General features: G+C 40.7%; 1 protein-coding gene across 6 annotated transcripts in view; it reads left to right on the forward strand.

Moving 5' to 3' along the window:
- The window catches only part of CTBP1 (C-terminal binding protein 1), a 1,451,962-nt gene that overhangs the window by 869,639 nt on the left and 568,571 nt on the right, over nt 1–13,752 (forward strand). The window lies entirely within an intron of this gene.

Consider the following 13,752-nt stretch of genomic DNA (forward strand, 5'->3'; position numbering starts at 1 on the left):
ACTAAGCTGAACTACCCCATCACCACAGTGTTTGTTTTTGAGGGTATGTGGAGTTCTGGGATATGTATTGGTGGGCTTGTTTGGAAGAAGCGGACATTGGATGTTTACATAATGATCTGGCCTGACTGCACCACGATTATGAATGCTGGCATCAGTGGTGCGGGAGCAGTTTACAGTAGAGATGCTTTTTTCATAACTTCAACTCACTAATACTACCAGAAGGAAAACATTTGAGGTATCCCTTAATTATTCATGCTCCATCTAAACTCTAACAAGTTTTATGGGGGTTAGTACCTCCTGCAACCCTAGTTCCAGTGCCACAAGATGGCATGAATGAAAAGCAGCTGCCAGGGAATCCAGCAGGTGTAGAGTTACGTTTGACATGCAGACGGCATATCAGAAGCCAGCGGAGAAACTCAGATTCTGCAGCCATGTCTCTGGCTTCGTGGCAGTGTCTGTGGTTGTGCCAGGCTCTTGACTCAGGGTGTTTTGAAGCTTGGAATACAGAATAATATAGAAGAGCAGGGAGCACCGAGGGGCTACTGCAGCAATGCTTATTCAGACCATCACAGTCATGCAGGTAGTAAGCAAGAACATAGGTACTGAAGGATTTGGGTAATTATCCCTAGATCTGAGGCTGGTGAGCCTAAAGAAAATACAGGCAATGATACAAATAACTACATATTCACATTTTGTAAAGGATTTATAGTGCACGTTGTCAAGTTCAAATCCAAAATTAAATGAATAAACAGTTGTGCAGGTGAAGATCACAGGGTGTTTTTTTTCAAAGCCAGAAATTTCCACAATAAATCAGGGAACAGAAAGTGACATTAGAAAAATCATAAAAGTGTTACTAGACTTGCAGGTCTTGTAACTTGAAAAATCTACTCGACCTAACTGTAATGTACCTGACCCGTAAACTGGTCTCAAATTGTCTGATCCTAGGCAAAAATTTTGTTTTATGGGGCCCCCTTTTTCTTTATTATCAAATATGAGGACACCTTCAAATATGCAAGTTTACCATTTCTGCTGAACAAAAAACCATTTGTTTTAAATGTATTTGCTAGACTAAACATTTTTTCCATGTTTAATGAGAAGGGAGTCCACATATAGGGTACACATGACCCCTGGCTTGCCGCTTAGTTCATTAATAGCATTGTCACCAGGACAGGAATAGTTCCCAGCTCATGATTAAAAACTCACTTTTGTATTACTGAATCATAATGTTTTAGTGCAATGTAATTTACAGACAGCACATTTTCTATTAAAATGGCCACAAACATTCCCACTCACATGCAGTTTTACCAGTAAAACTTTATAACGCATAAACAATGTCTGGAAATTGGGTTTCAGCAAGAATATTTAACATTTGCACATCACCAAGTAAAGTGTTCTGATCTGTTTTCATCCTATACACATTTTTGTCACCACATAGATTTACATAAATGTGCTTTCATAACTACAGAAATGCATTGCTAAATGTTTGCACAGTTCACTTATTAACTATTTCAATGTTTTGTTAGAAACAAAAGCCTGAAATCTTAGTATTTTATTTCACATGCCTTTCACAGCAATATCGTCACACAGTTCACTTTAGAAAATCTTCTTAACTTCACAGTCAGAGAAAGTAAAGTAAATATAGGAAGGCAAACTCACTTTTGACCTCTGTCTGAATACCAAAATAAAAACAAGATTTAAAGGCATTTTAATGCTCATTCACTTTCAGCTTGCCAGAATGGAAGAGTAGGCCCTAAAAATAGCCCGTCCTGCTGAAACCTGACTCGCCAAAGCGAGTGAGCGAGAACATTTCTTGAGGCCTGCATTAGGTAAGATAAATAGCATTGAGCTGGGAACACCTGTCAAGAGGTAAGTTTAGATGAGTGCTGACCATCAGTTAGACCTTTAAGGTTTAAGGGTTAAGGGTTTAAGCCCGTTTTTGATCAGGTCTCACTTTTAGATTAGAGGCAAAAGGGAAAATAACACAGTGGGAAGTGAATGTCCAGGTAGAGGCCAAGTTGCCTGGGAATAAACCCAGAGCAGAAGGGAAATTTAGTTGGGCATGATTTGGAAAAAATCCTATAACAGCATAATACTGATAAATTGGGGTTTTTAGATTGTGACAGTTTTAGTTAGGTTGTCATAAATAATTCAAGTCCAGATAAGCTTGAAAAGCTTCCCTAAAGGAAATCCTTGTGTCCCATCTTTGTGAAATTCAGGAGGGTAAGTGGGTGCTAGCAACTAAAATTGGGATGCCACAGTATGGGAATGTACTGGTAATAAATAGATCTCTCCCTTTGGTGTTGATCAGCCTGGTCTGTTTTAGCATGGCAGATATAGAATCCATATATTAGCTTGTAGGGTAACAGAAATAGGTTGATCAGAGATTTTAGATTACGTTACACTAGTTATAATGAATTTGGAAATTAGTCAATTAAAAAAAATAAGCATGGACACCAGGGCACCGATAATCCTGCGTGCATCAACTTCATAAACTACTTTATAGTTAGATATAATCTAATTCTTCTGTATTGGGCATATGTGCTTTTATTTAAAATTTCCTTGTACTGCATAAACATCTTGGGACTTTCAAAGTAGGGGTAAGAGCATCTATATGGTTATATAGTAGGTGGCATACAACTACAGAGTTGCAGGCAACCTTATCAGCCATGCAAGCAGTCTTAGCAAACCTACAGAGCAATCTCATCAAGCATGTAAATGTGTCTTAGCAAGCACATGTAGCAGTCTTATCAAGTATGCAGGGAAATATTAGCAATCACACGGGGCAATCACAACAGGCATGCAGAGCAGTATTAGGAAGCATACGGAACAGTCTCATCATTAATGCATTGTGTGGCGCACAACAAATCTTCCTAGAAACGGAAATTGTTTGAAATGGCCACTTGTCTCCTCTTTCTAGAAGTGGGGACAGACACTTTGCACCAGTTCAGGAGAGGCAGGGAAGCTGGCCACACCACAGATATTTGGGGTGGAGGGAAGACCTGCAGAAGCATGAAGAGGGGCAGGGTAGCTGGACAGGGACTACTATTCCTATGCAGCAGGAAGTGAATGTCTGCTTGATCTTCTAACCTTCTTTCAATTTTATCTATTGTTTTTGCTTTACACTGTTTCTACACAGTTAAAGAATTATTTTTCTTTTACTGAGGTTTGGACTGGTTGTTCATTGAACACTAAAACGCCATAGTATCTCACAAATTGCTTTGCCTGACCACTACTTTCCCCGAGATTACATCATCAAATGTAAGTCGCATGAAATGGGCTAAGAGGAAGAGTTGGTTCATTAAAAAAACGATGAAAATACCTTTCACTTAAATACAAGTCTTGGGGGCACTTTGATGCAGTACAGCATTGGCCAAAAGTTCTTTTTTTTTAAAAGAAAAGAATCCATGTCTACAACAAAATGACACTGGTGTTTTTTGTGTATTTGATTTCTTTTTTTATGTGGAGAGGCCGCCTGGTCTTAACAAGAAAATAATGAAAAAATATAATGGACATGGGAGGGAGGAGAAGGGGCAAAGGAGGAGCTGGTGTGGGGCAAGCAACAGAGAGAGGGCAGGAGAGAGGAAAAGCAACATGGAGAAGGGAAGAAGCACACACACACACGATAAAGCTCCAGGGAGTGTGGGAGAGGCCGGAAGATCGGCAGATTAGAAGCACACAGAGGTCGAAACATGAGGGAGATAGCAACACAGAACGCAGAGTGAGAAGCACAGGAGGGAGAGAGCTGAAAAAACACATGCCCTCTCTTGGACTGATTAAGTAAAACAAAAACGTAGTTCCCAAGAAGTGGAAGAATAAAAGCTAGACAATCACAATTGATAAAGAAAATATGCTTCAGGAGAGGGGCAAACACAAGATGGACATGCTGGAAACAAGGAACACCATTGAATAAGACACAAGCAAATTGGGAACTGTGAGTGTGATGCTGTCTCGTTTTCCGTAGTTGTTTTTCTCCTACCGCTTATTTAATATGTTTCTCATATATTCACTTTACAACACCATTTTCACCCTAACAGTAGTATCCGTGGTGTTCCATGGAAATGCTGTCGCGTGGTCTCAAAAGGAGGATTTCTGCAGCAGCCATTTTGCATGAGGCGATTTATATACCTGCAGTTAAGAGAACTATGGTTTTTTTTTTAATGTGGACTCTGAAAGAATATGTATTAATCGCACACTTGTAGGGATCTGGTTACTATGGTAAAACCAACTCTTCAAACAACGGATGCACATTTCATTTCTTGCCTGTTTTTCACTATGCTCCGATTTGTTGCATTAGGCAGAAGTTGTTGGTGTTCGGTTTCCGTAGATTTTTGAAATTACAAAATGCACTTTTTGCAAACTGTTAGTCTGTTATGTAGATAAAAGAAACATTCTGAAGCTTTTTTTTTTTTTTTTTCTCATGGACTGAGAATTAGAATCCCGAAGTTAATTAAAAAATGCTCTCTGCCTGGAGCTGGTTGTCAGTCTTCATTTATTGAATGGGATACCCCATCTTCTGTTCAAGTCACTCCTTTGTTGAGCAGTATTTTTTAATTCCTTGTTAGAATCAAATTTCATGTAGGTCAGCTTCACCAAAGGCAGTTGATGAGATGTCAAGTAATTGGAGCACTGACGAGGTGCAGTGTCTGGAAGTTAGAAAAAATGCAATTATGCCCCGTACTAAGAATTTCCATTTAAGCTCAATCTAATAATTCCATTCATAGCTTGGAGGACACAATGAAGTACAGTACAGTTATACAGAAAATATAACACAGATAATTGCCAAATAAAACTGTATCCCATGCGTGGGGGGTGGGGGAATTTGGGAATGGTGCCAGCGGGTTTAGCCCCTTGGACCACAACAATGCTGAGTACTCCCTTAAGGAAAATGCTCTTTTCATCTATGGAAGTAGAAGGGACCATAAATGAACTGATTGCTGTAAAACGTAGAAGTAGGTTTAAGCATAGAAACAGTGCTGTAATTGATTTGCTCGTTTTTTAAACTGAAGGTGAGAGTGGTTAGGTAACTGAAAATGCAGGAAAATTGCACACCTCCTAACCAGTACTAGTTGTATGTTGTTCCAGTGGACTCTTTTTATGCAGTCGATATTCCGGACAACTTTCTTACCGGGTTGTATAACTCATTGTAGAATGTGGTGATAGATCACGTTGGTAAATTCCTGGCCCCACAGCACGAATCAGTCTAGAACAATGCCACACTACCTGGCCCATAGTGAATCTGCCATGGTTATTATAGCTCTCTGTCTTGGTCGACCGCAGTCTCCTCTAACTACATCAGAAAGTTTGCCTTCCTATAAGACATGTTGTATGTTTCCATAAATCAGCTTTCAGTTATTGCTTACTCTCGTGTTTGTATAGTTTTCATCTGTTCTGTGAGATTCAACGTTAATGGCTCATAATGTATGTGCAGGCAAGGTGACCTTTGAGGTGCCAGTATTGACGCTAACATAAAAGCATCTTTAATGATTGTTGCGGTAGTGGTGTATGAAATGCAATGTCCATGTTAAAAAAAAAAAAGTGTTTTCTGGAAGGTTAGCCTCGGTGACTGGAAGATCCGCTGCTAGATTCTTCTTCTTGAGCAAATGCAGAAGACGAGGTACCTTCTTGTAGGCTGGAGCTTTAGGCTGGAGCTTTTGTTACATTTATTTAGGTTTTGACTCATTCTGTAATTCGAAGTACAACACTAAAATACTGAAAGATGTGGTTTGTTTGTAATGTTCTGTGAAGCCCAAATAACTTTCTGAAAAGTGACATTTGTATAGATATTTTAGCACAGTACTAATGAAATGAAAAAATGTGGCTACAGACAAAATTAGAAAAAAATAAAATCTGGTGCTTAGTTAAAATTGAGCTGATCTATAATTGCGTTTTCATTTTTTGAAACAAGCTAAAAATGCAGCCCACCCCGTTTGTCTGGCAAGCGTTCTTTCACTTTGTTTTGTGGGCCAACTAATTTACTTGTTTGCAGCTTCCACCCAGAAATGTAAATATATGCATCCTATCTCACGGAAAACACTACTTAAGGTACAAGTTACTTACCTTCTGTAACAAAACAAAATAAAATCTGGTGCTTAGTTAAAATTGAGCTGATCTATAATTGCGTTTTCATTTTTTGAAACAAGCTAAAAATGCAGCCCACCCCGTTTGTCTGGCAAGCGTTCTTTCACTTTGTTTTGTGGGCCAACTAATTTACTTGTTTGCAGCTTCCACCCAGAAATGTAAATATATGCATCCTACCTCACGGAAAACACTACTTAAGGTACAAGTTACTTACCTTCTGTAACAAAATATCTGGTAGAGGCACATTCTAGTTGCAGATTCCTTACCTTAGAATTTCCCCCAGGCGTCATACTGGATCCGGAGATTTTTCTTTGAGCAATACTCTTGCACGTCAGTAGGTGGCGTTGGTCGACTCCGCAGGGGTCATGGTCGCCGTGATGACGTTGAGAGTAGTACATAGACGTCGCCCTCGCGCAGTGACGTCAGCTTCTTTTAACGACTTTCCACGCTAGAGCGCAGAGCTGCTAAGAACACTGAGGTTGGTGCGCCAGAGCGAAGAACCTGAAAGAGGGAATCCCTGTCCCTAGAAATCAGTTTGCAAGCGGGGAGGATGGGTGGGTGGTAAGGAATCTACAACTAGAATATCTCTACCAGATATTTCATTACCAAAGGAAAGTAACTTGTACATCTGATAGAGACTTCTAGTTGCAGAATCCTTACCTTAGAATAGATACCCAAGCAATGCCATCCTCGATGGTGGGCTGCGAACCAAGATCATACTAGAAAGTCCTGCAGGACCGAACGACCTAAGTAGCCATCTCGACAGACCTGACTATCCAGGCAGTAATGCTTAGCAAACGTGTGCAGGGATGTCCAAATCCAGTCTGATGCCTGAGGGAAATTCTAAGGTAAGGAATCTGCAACTAGAAGTCTCTATCAGATGCTAATTTACACAGTATTCCCTTCTACTGGCGTGCCTTTCCAACACTGTGTCTGAAAATACATTCCGTGAGATTTAAGGATTTTTTTTGGGCAGGCTTTTCTGATGCCTAAAGATGAGCACATAAGAAACTAAGGGGACAGCATTTGACTTGGTCACTACAAGGGCTTGTATAGAACAACATCTCTAGACTTAAAAACACTGATGTCTGTTAAGAACACTTAGTATATTTAGGTCTGGCTTAGAAACAGCTTTGTTTTTGTTTATCGTCTCGTACTCAAAATAATAAATAAAAAATATTCATTCAAATTTCCTTTTATAGCTGAAGCTTTGAATCAGCCCTCTTCACCCATTGTCTGTTAATCTGTCATTTTCATTTTGCATCCGTCCATTACATTTTCGAGAATAGAACAGTGGATCAGCTCACTAAAGCCAATGGTTCTCTCGCAGTATGTGTGCCAAACCTTTTCTTGACTGCATACACATTAGCCTTTAAAAGGTGCCTTTCAATACCAGGCTTGGTGGGCAAATGTTTTTTGCTTTGCTTTCTTTCTTTTTTTTTCATTTAGTTAATCAATCAAGAAAACGTTATTTCTAATCTGAAGACACTCCTAAAAAGTACAAACAGATAAAACAGTAACATCTAAAATAGCATTGAATTTTGACACCGTACTGCAGATTTTAAAAATAAACCAGCAAAGCATATGTTCCAGCAGTGAGCATCTGTAGAAAACAAATCCACACCTCATTTAAAAAAAAATATACCTACACCATAAAGGTAGTAAAAAACATTTTATAAACATGTTATAAGTACAAAAATAGTAAAGTGCAACACAATCTGACTAGAGACACCATCCCAAAGGCATGTGCAAATATCACAGTTATTACATTGTCCCAAAGGGAAACACAGCAAGTTCCTACTAGTGGCAGATCTGAGTAGTTAAGCTCGCTCCGAATTGCCTGGTGCCAGTGTGGGGTAAGGCTCAATGACTCAAGACTGTAAAATCATATATTGGCTGACACTTGTCTTTTTCAGTTCACTTTCTTCTCTATTAAGACACAGGTATCATAGGAGTGTCATTTTGCCTATGGTTTACCATTCATCATAATTGTTAGAGGGTTCTCAAAGAAATTCTGACGACCCAAATTCTGTAAATTAGCTTTGGCGTATGGCAGCCAAGGAATAGTCGGCGCTCCGTTACGATTAAAGCAATCCCTCATAATTAAATGATTAATGTTATGGAGCTCAATTTTGTTGAGACCTCATGCAACTCTTCAAGGCCCAAGTTTAATGTAATCTTTTGGGTAGGTAAGGCCAAGTTCTCATGACAGAGGTAATGCGAAGTACAAGATGGCACAGAGAGAAGCCTGCAAAGTCCTGCTCCATTGGTTGTTACAGGCATACACTGGAGCTTGTAAATTTCAAGTAATGAGGCAGTAGGTTTTCCACTTAACCTTGATGACTAGGTTTCCCACCTAACCTTTAGGGTAATTTAATTAGGACACCCGTAGATTGAATACATTTCTGACACCAGACAGAAACATTGGGTCTCCAAGTAGTGGGGGTATCAAGAACCTCTAAATATGAAAAAAATTTGACTTTTTCTAGTAGGATACTATCTACATTAAAAGTCGATAGGTTGAATCTAACACAGGACATTATCTGCAATTAGGAAACGTTGGTACTCTCATCTAAACTGGTCATAAAATCAGTAAAAGGTACTACCAATGTTCTCAGTGCCTCAGCAGTGTGGGCCAATAGAAATGCATCATCTGCATGTGACAGCACAGGTACAGGGGTTCTGCTGACCATGGTAACATCAGCATGGCTATTCACCAAATAGGAACTGGTGTTATTTATATATACTATAAATACAAGTGGGGTCTATACACACCCTTGCAGAACTCCTCTTTTTAGACTAATTGTTTCAGATAGCTCCCCATTTTGGCCAAACCTCACTTTAGCACTTAGGTTAGTGTGCCGATTTGCTTCAAAATTGACTAGTGTAGTATCTAGGTCCAATTGTAATATGAGAAGCCACAGCTTTGAACAAATTATCCTGTCAACAGCCCTATTGAGGTCCATAAATGATAACTCTTGACTTGAGAGTCAGTAAGGGAGTTTGGTCTGAAACAGCACGGTTCCAATCCATTTCCTTTCTGAAACTTTGAGTCTATAATACGAGATGACCGAGACAAACCTAGGTCAGTAATACACCAATTATTAAATGTATTGATTAAAAGATGTGCCAATAGATCGAAGTTACTTTTAAAAAAGATCTGTGGGAACTCAGTCTGGCCCAGGTGCTTTGCCAGACGATCTCTGGCAAATAGCTAATAAACCTTTCACATCGGTAATTACGACCTCAGGAACACACACCTAAAATCATCACGCAGACGGTAAATCAAATGGAAATGTGATACCCATTGATTTACTGTGATGTAAGTGTATAATATGGAAAGAACGCTGTTACTAGTTTTGATGGAACTAACCATCTCCCAAAGAAGTTTTGGGATGTGTTTTTCGAAAGCCTCACTAGGTTGCTCCAAATGCAGATTTTGGTGTTCCTTTTTCTCCTTTTAAGGGTCAGTTTATACTACTGACAAAATACTACAACATTGTTAGACCTGACAGCCTTAGGGTGGTCACCCCTAACTTTTTGCCTGCCTCCCTCCACTTTTTGGACACTGTTTTTGCTGGCTTTTAGACTCTGCGCACTTTATCACTGCTAACCAGTGCTAAAGTGCATATGCTGTCTCCCTTTAAACATGGTAACCTTGGATCATACCTGATTGGACTATTTAATTAACTTATAACTCCCTAGTAATGTGTACTATATGTGCCTAGGGCCTGTAGATTAAATGCTACTGGTGGGCCTGCAGCACTGGTTGTGCCACCCACTCAAGTAGCCCCTTTACCTTGTCCCAGGCCTGCCATTGCAAGGCCTGTGTGTACAGTTTCACTGTCACCTCAACTTAGCATTTAAAAGTACTTGCCAAGCCTAAACCTCCCCTTTCTCCACATATAAGTCACCCCTAACGTGTGGCCTAGGTAACCCCTAGAGCAGGGTGCTGTGTGGGTGAAAGGCAGGACATGTACCTGTGTAATTTACCTGTCCTGGTAGTGTAAAACTCCTAAATTCGTTTGGCACTACTGTGAGGCCTGCTCACTTCATAGGCTAACATTGGGGCTGCCCTCATACTGTATTGAAGTGGTAGCTGCTGATCTGAAAGGAGTAGGAAGGTAATATTTAGTATGGCCAGAATGGTAATACTAAATCCTGCTGACTGGTGAAGTTGGATTTAATATTATTATTCTAGAAATGCCACTTTTAGAAAGTGAGCATTTCTTTGCACTTAAATCTTTCTGTGCCTTACAATCCACGTCTGGCTGGGCTTAGTTGACAGCTTCTTGTGCATTCACTCAGACACACCCCCAAACACAGGGTACTCAACCTCACTTGCATACATCTGCATTTTGAATGGGTCTTCCTGGGCTGGGAGGGTGGAGGGCCTGCTCTCACACAAAGGACTGCCACACCCCCTACTGGGACCCTGGCAGACAGGATTGAACTGAAAGGGGACTTGGTGCACTTCTTAGCAACTCTTTGAAGTCTCCCCCACTTCAAAGGCACATTTGGGTATAAAACAGGGCCCCTGCCCTACCTCATCAGACACTTGCTGGAGGAGAAACCGGAACCAGAACCTACATCCTGCCAAGAAGAACTGCCTGGCTGCTCAAAGGACTCATCTGTCTGCTTTCTACAAAGGACTGCTGCCTTGCTGTTGGCCTGCTGCCTTGCTGAACTCTTGTCTGGCGGTAAAAGTGCTCTCTAAGGGCTTGGATAGAGCTTGCCTCCTGTTCCCTGAAGTCTCAGGACCAAAATGACTTCTCTTTTTCATTTGGACTCTTCGTGCGCCGCAAGTTTCGGCGCACAGCTTGTTCCGCAGCGAGAAAAACGCTGCACACCGACGCTGATTGACGCAACGCCTTTGGGGCGATCGGAACTTCGACGCACGGCCTCGCAAGGACAACGCCGCCCGACTCCTAGAGGGGAAATCGACGCGTCGCCTGCCGTGAAAGCGAAACTTCGACGCACAGCCCCGCGGAACGACGCGCAGCCGGAAAACAAGCCGGAGAATCCACGCACAGACCTGGGACATCTGGTAATCCCCGCGACCCACAGAAAGAGACTGTCCGCACGCTGGAAAACGACGCACGACTTCCCCGCGTGAAAAATAACGACGCAAGTCCGTGTGTGCTGGGGAGAAATCGACGCACACACACACCGTTTTTCCACGTATCTCTTCTTCTGCGGCCCTTTGCGGAGATTTTCCACTCCAAACCAGGTACTTTGTGCTTGAAAGAGACTTTGTTTGCTTTTTAAAGACTTAAGACACTTTGTATCACTTTCCAGTGATAGCTCTACAATTTCACATTGCATCTTCATTCGTTTTTGACCTACAATTATCCTGATAAATATTATATATTTTTCTAAACACTGTGTGGTGTATTTTTGTGGTGCTATATGGTGTTTTTGTATGATTTATTGCACAAATACTTTACACATTGCCTTCTAAGTTAAGCCTGACTGCTCGTGCCAAGCTACCAGAGGGTGGGCACAGGATAATCTTGGATTGTGTGTGACTTACCCTGACTAGAGTGAGGGTTCTTGCTTGGACAGAGGGTAACCTGACTGCCAACCAAAAAAACCATTTCTAACAAACATCATTTGTAATTAGGGATTTTCTAGACAATGCCTCACCCGGGCACCTATTAGAAGAACAAGAAGCATCAAACTAATGTGGAGGTTTTAACAGGAAATTGGCTTGTGGTTTTAAAAGGACGCTATTAATGCATTGACACAAATGAAAAAAGAACTCCATGTTTTGAACAGAGCTGACGGTGTCTAATAGGCAAATCATAAAAGTACTAACATTTTATTTTATCAATGGTTTTAAAACATTTAAGGATGAGAAAAGGTGATATGCTAATATCAGACTGCTGACTTGTGGTTCTATACGATGAGTATATTCTTCTGATTTTTAATGACTAGAGATTGTGGGGTTAAAACTGACAAAATGGGTGGATTATGGTGCCCAAAATTAGCGTTCAGAATCTTACTGCATAAAAAAAAAAATTCAAAAAGCCTCTGGACATAAAAATATAATCAATAGTGGAGGCACAGCCATGAGCAAAGTAAGTCGATAAACTGATAATTAAGCTAAGGTCGTTGTCATGCACGTTAGTGAAATCTCAGGTGTAAGAAATTGGGTTATTGGTTGAGAGGGGTGGAAGCCCCACTCGGGCAACAACCCGAATCCTTGTCAGGTTGAACCACAAAAGTGACTAAATTAACTTGTGCTTAACCCTCTGGCAGCTTGGTATAAAAGCAGTCAGGCTTTGTGTAAAGTATTAATGCAGCACACAAACAGTAATATAGTAAAACACAAGAAAAATCCTAAACCAATTTAGAAAAAGTACATTTTATTAAATAGAATGACACCAGAAGGACAAAAATCCATTCATTAGAACCGGAGATAAACAGTGTCTTATGTTTTTAAGAAAATAGCACCTAAAAGCAGAAAGGGACACTTGCGGTAATCTGGTCATGTTAGACCAGGGGACTCACAAGTTCAGGCCGACCACAATGGAGTGCAAGTCATATGCAGGGACCAGGTTAGTCCTTCTGCAGTCCTGCATGAAGAGTATGGTTCACCTGGGAGAAGGAGGCTAAGCACCGCAGATGGTTGTCACCGTAGCGCAAAGAGCAGGTCAGGAGGCGTGAATGGTTGTTGCTATAGCGCAAAGAGCCGTCCAAGTGCTGCGTTAGCTTGTACCATGTTTGAACTTGAAATAACAAGCACTTTGGCACTGGTTACCCTAAAGCCAATAAACGCCAATTCAGCAAACAGAAGGTGGGAAGGTAAAACGCTTGGGGGGAATACCACGCTAAGAATGTTAGGTTTAACATTGGGCTAGTAAAATATTTGCTGATGCATCATTCCTTGCATTTTCGTGGACTCTGGAAGTAGGAATACGTGTATTTTTGCCAGGCATACCATTATCAAATGTGTCAGCATGTCCTTGGCCATAAAAATCGGCTCAAATCAACAAGGTTCTTACTAGAAAACAAATCATCATCAAAATTAAATAGTGTTAGAAAATGAGGGTTATTTGAAATTCTCAAAATCATTATTGTAAAAAGAAAATAAATGAAATTCATTCAAGCCACCCACAACAGTTGATCTCTATGGGAGTTAATTAACCAAGTTTAAAGGCCACTCTTAGCTCAACCAGAATTTGCTAATATAGCTGGGTAGAATAACAGGAAGCCAAAACTAAGTATGGGAGTGGTGGCCCAGGTTTCCCTCAAAAGAACTATATCGAATGATTAATCGGCAACAATCGCTCTGCTGTTTTACCTTGGAGTGTATCCCTGCATTGTTCCAGCTAATAAGGTTGACTGACTTTGGATATAACTTAGTGAGGCAGACTACCTTTGATTCATGTAACTAAAAAATAGTGGGTAGAACTAAAGTAGAACAAACTAGATTCACTGGAGGGACAAGTCAATCCACTTAGATCATATTCTGAAGTGCAGAGATTCTGGGCCATATGTACTAAAGCTTTTTCCCATAGACACAGAATGGGTAAAATCCTTTGGTACATCTGGCCCTCTGTTACATGTAGATTCATGTCAAAGCCAGGTGGAATGAAATTACTAAAATGTTTTTGACACAGTTAGTATTGGTCCTCCAGACCCGTAGGTCTGTAAAAATAGCCAAGCAGT

Source organism: Pleurodeles waltl, chromosome 1_2 (assembly GCF_031143425.1).
Source record: "Pleurodeles waltl isolate 20211129_DDA chromosome 1_2, aPleWal1.hap1.20221129, whole genome shotgun sequence".
Classification (NCBI taxonomy): Eukaryota; Metazoa; Chordata; class Amphibia; order Caudata; family Salamandridae; genus Pleurodeles; species Pleurodeles waltl.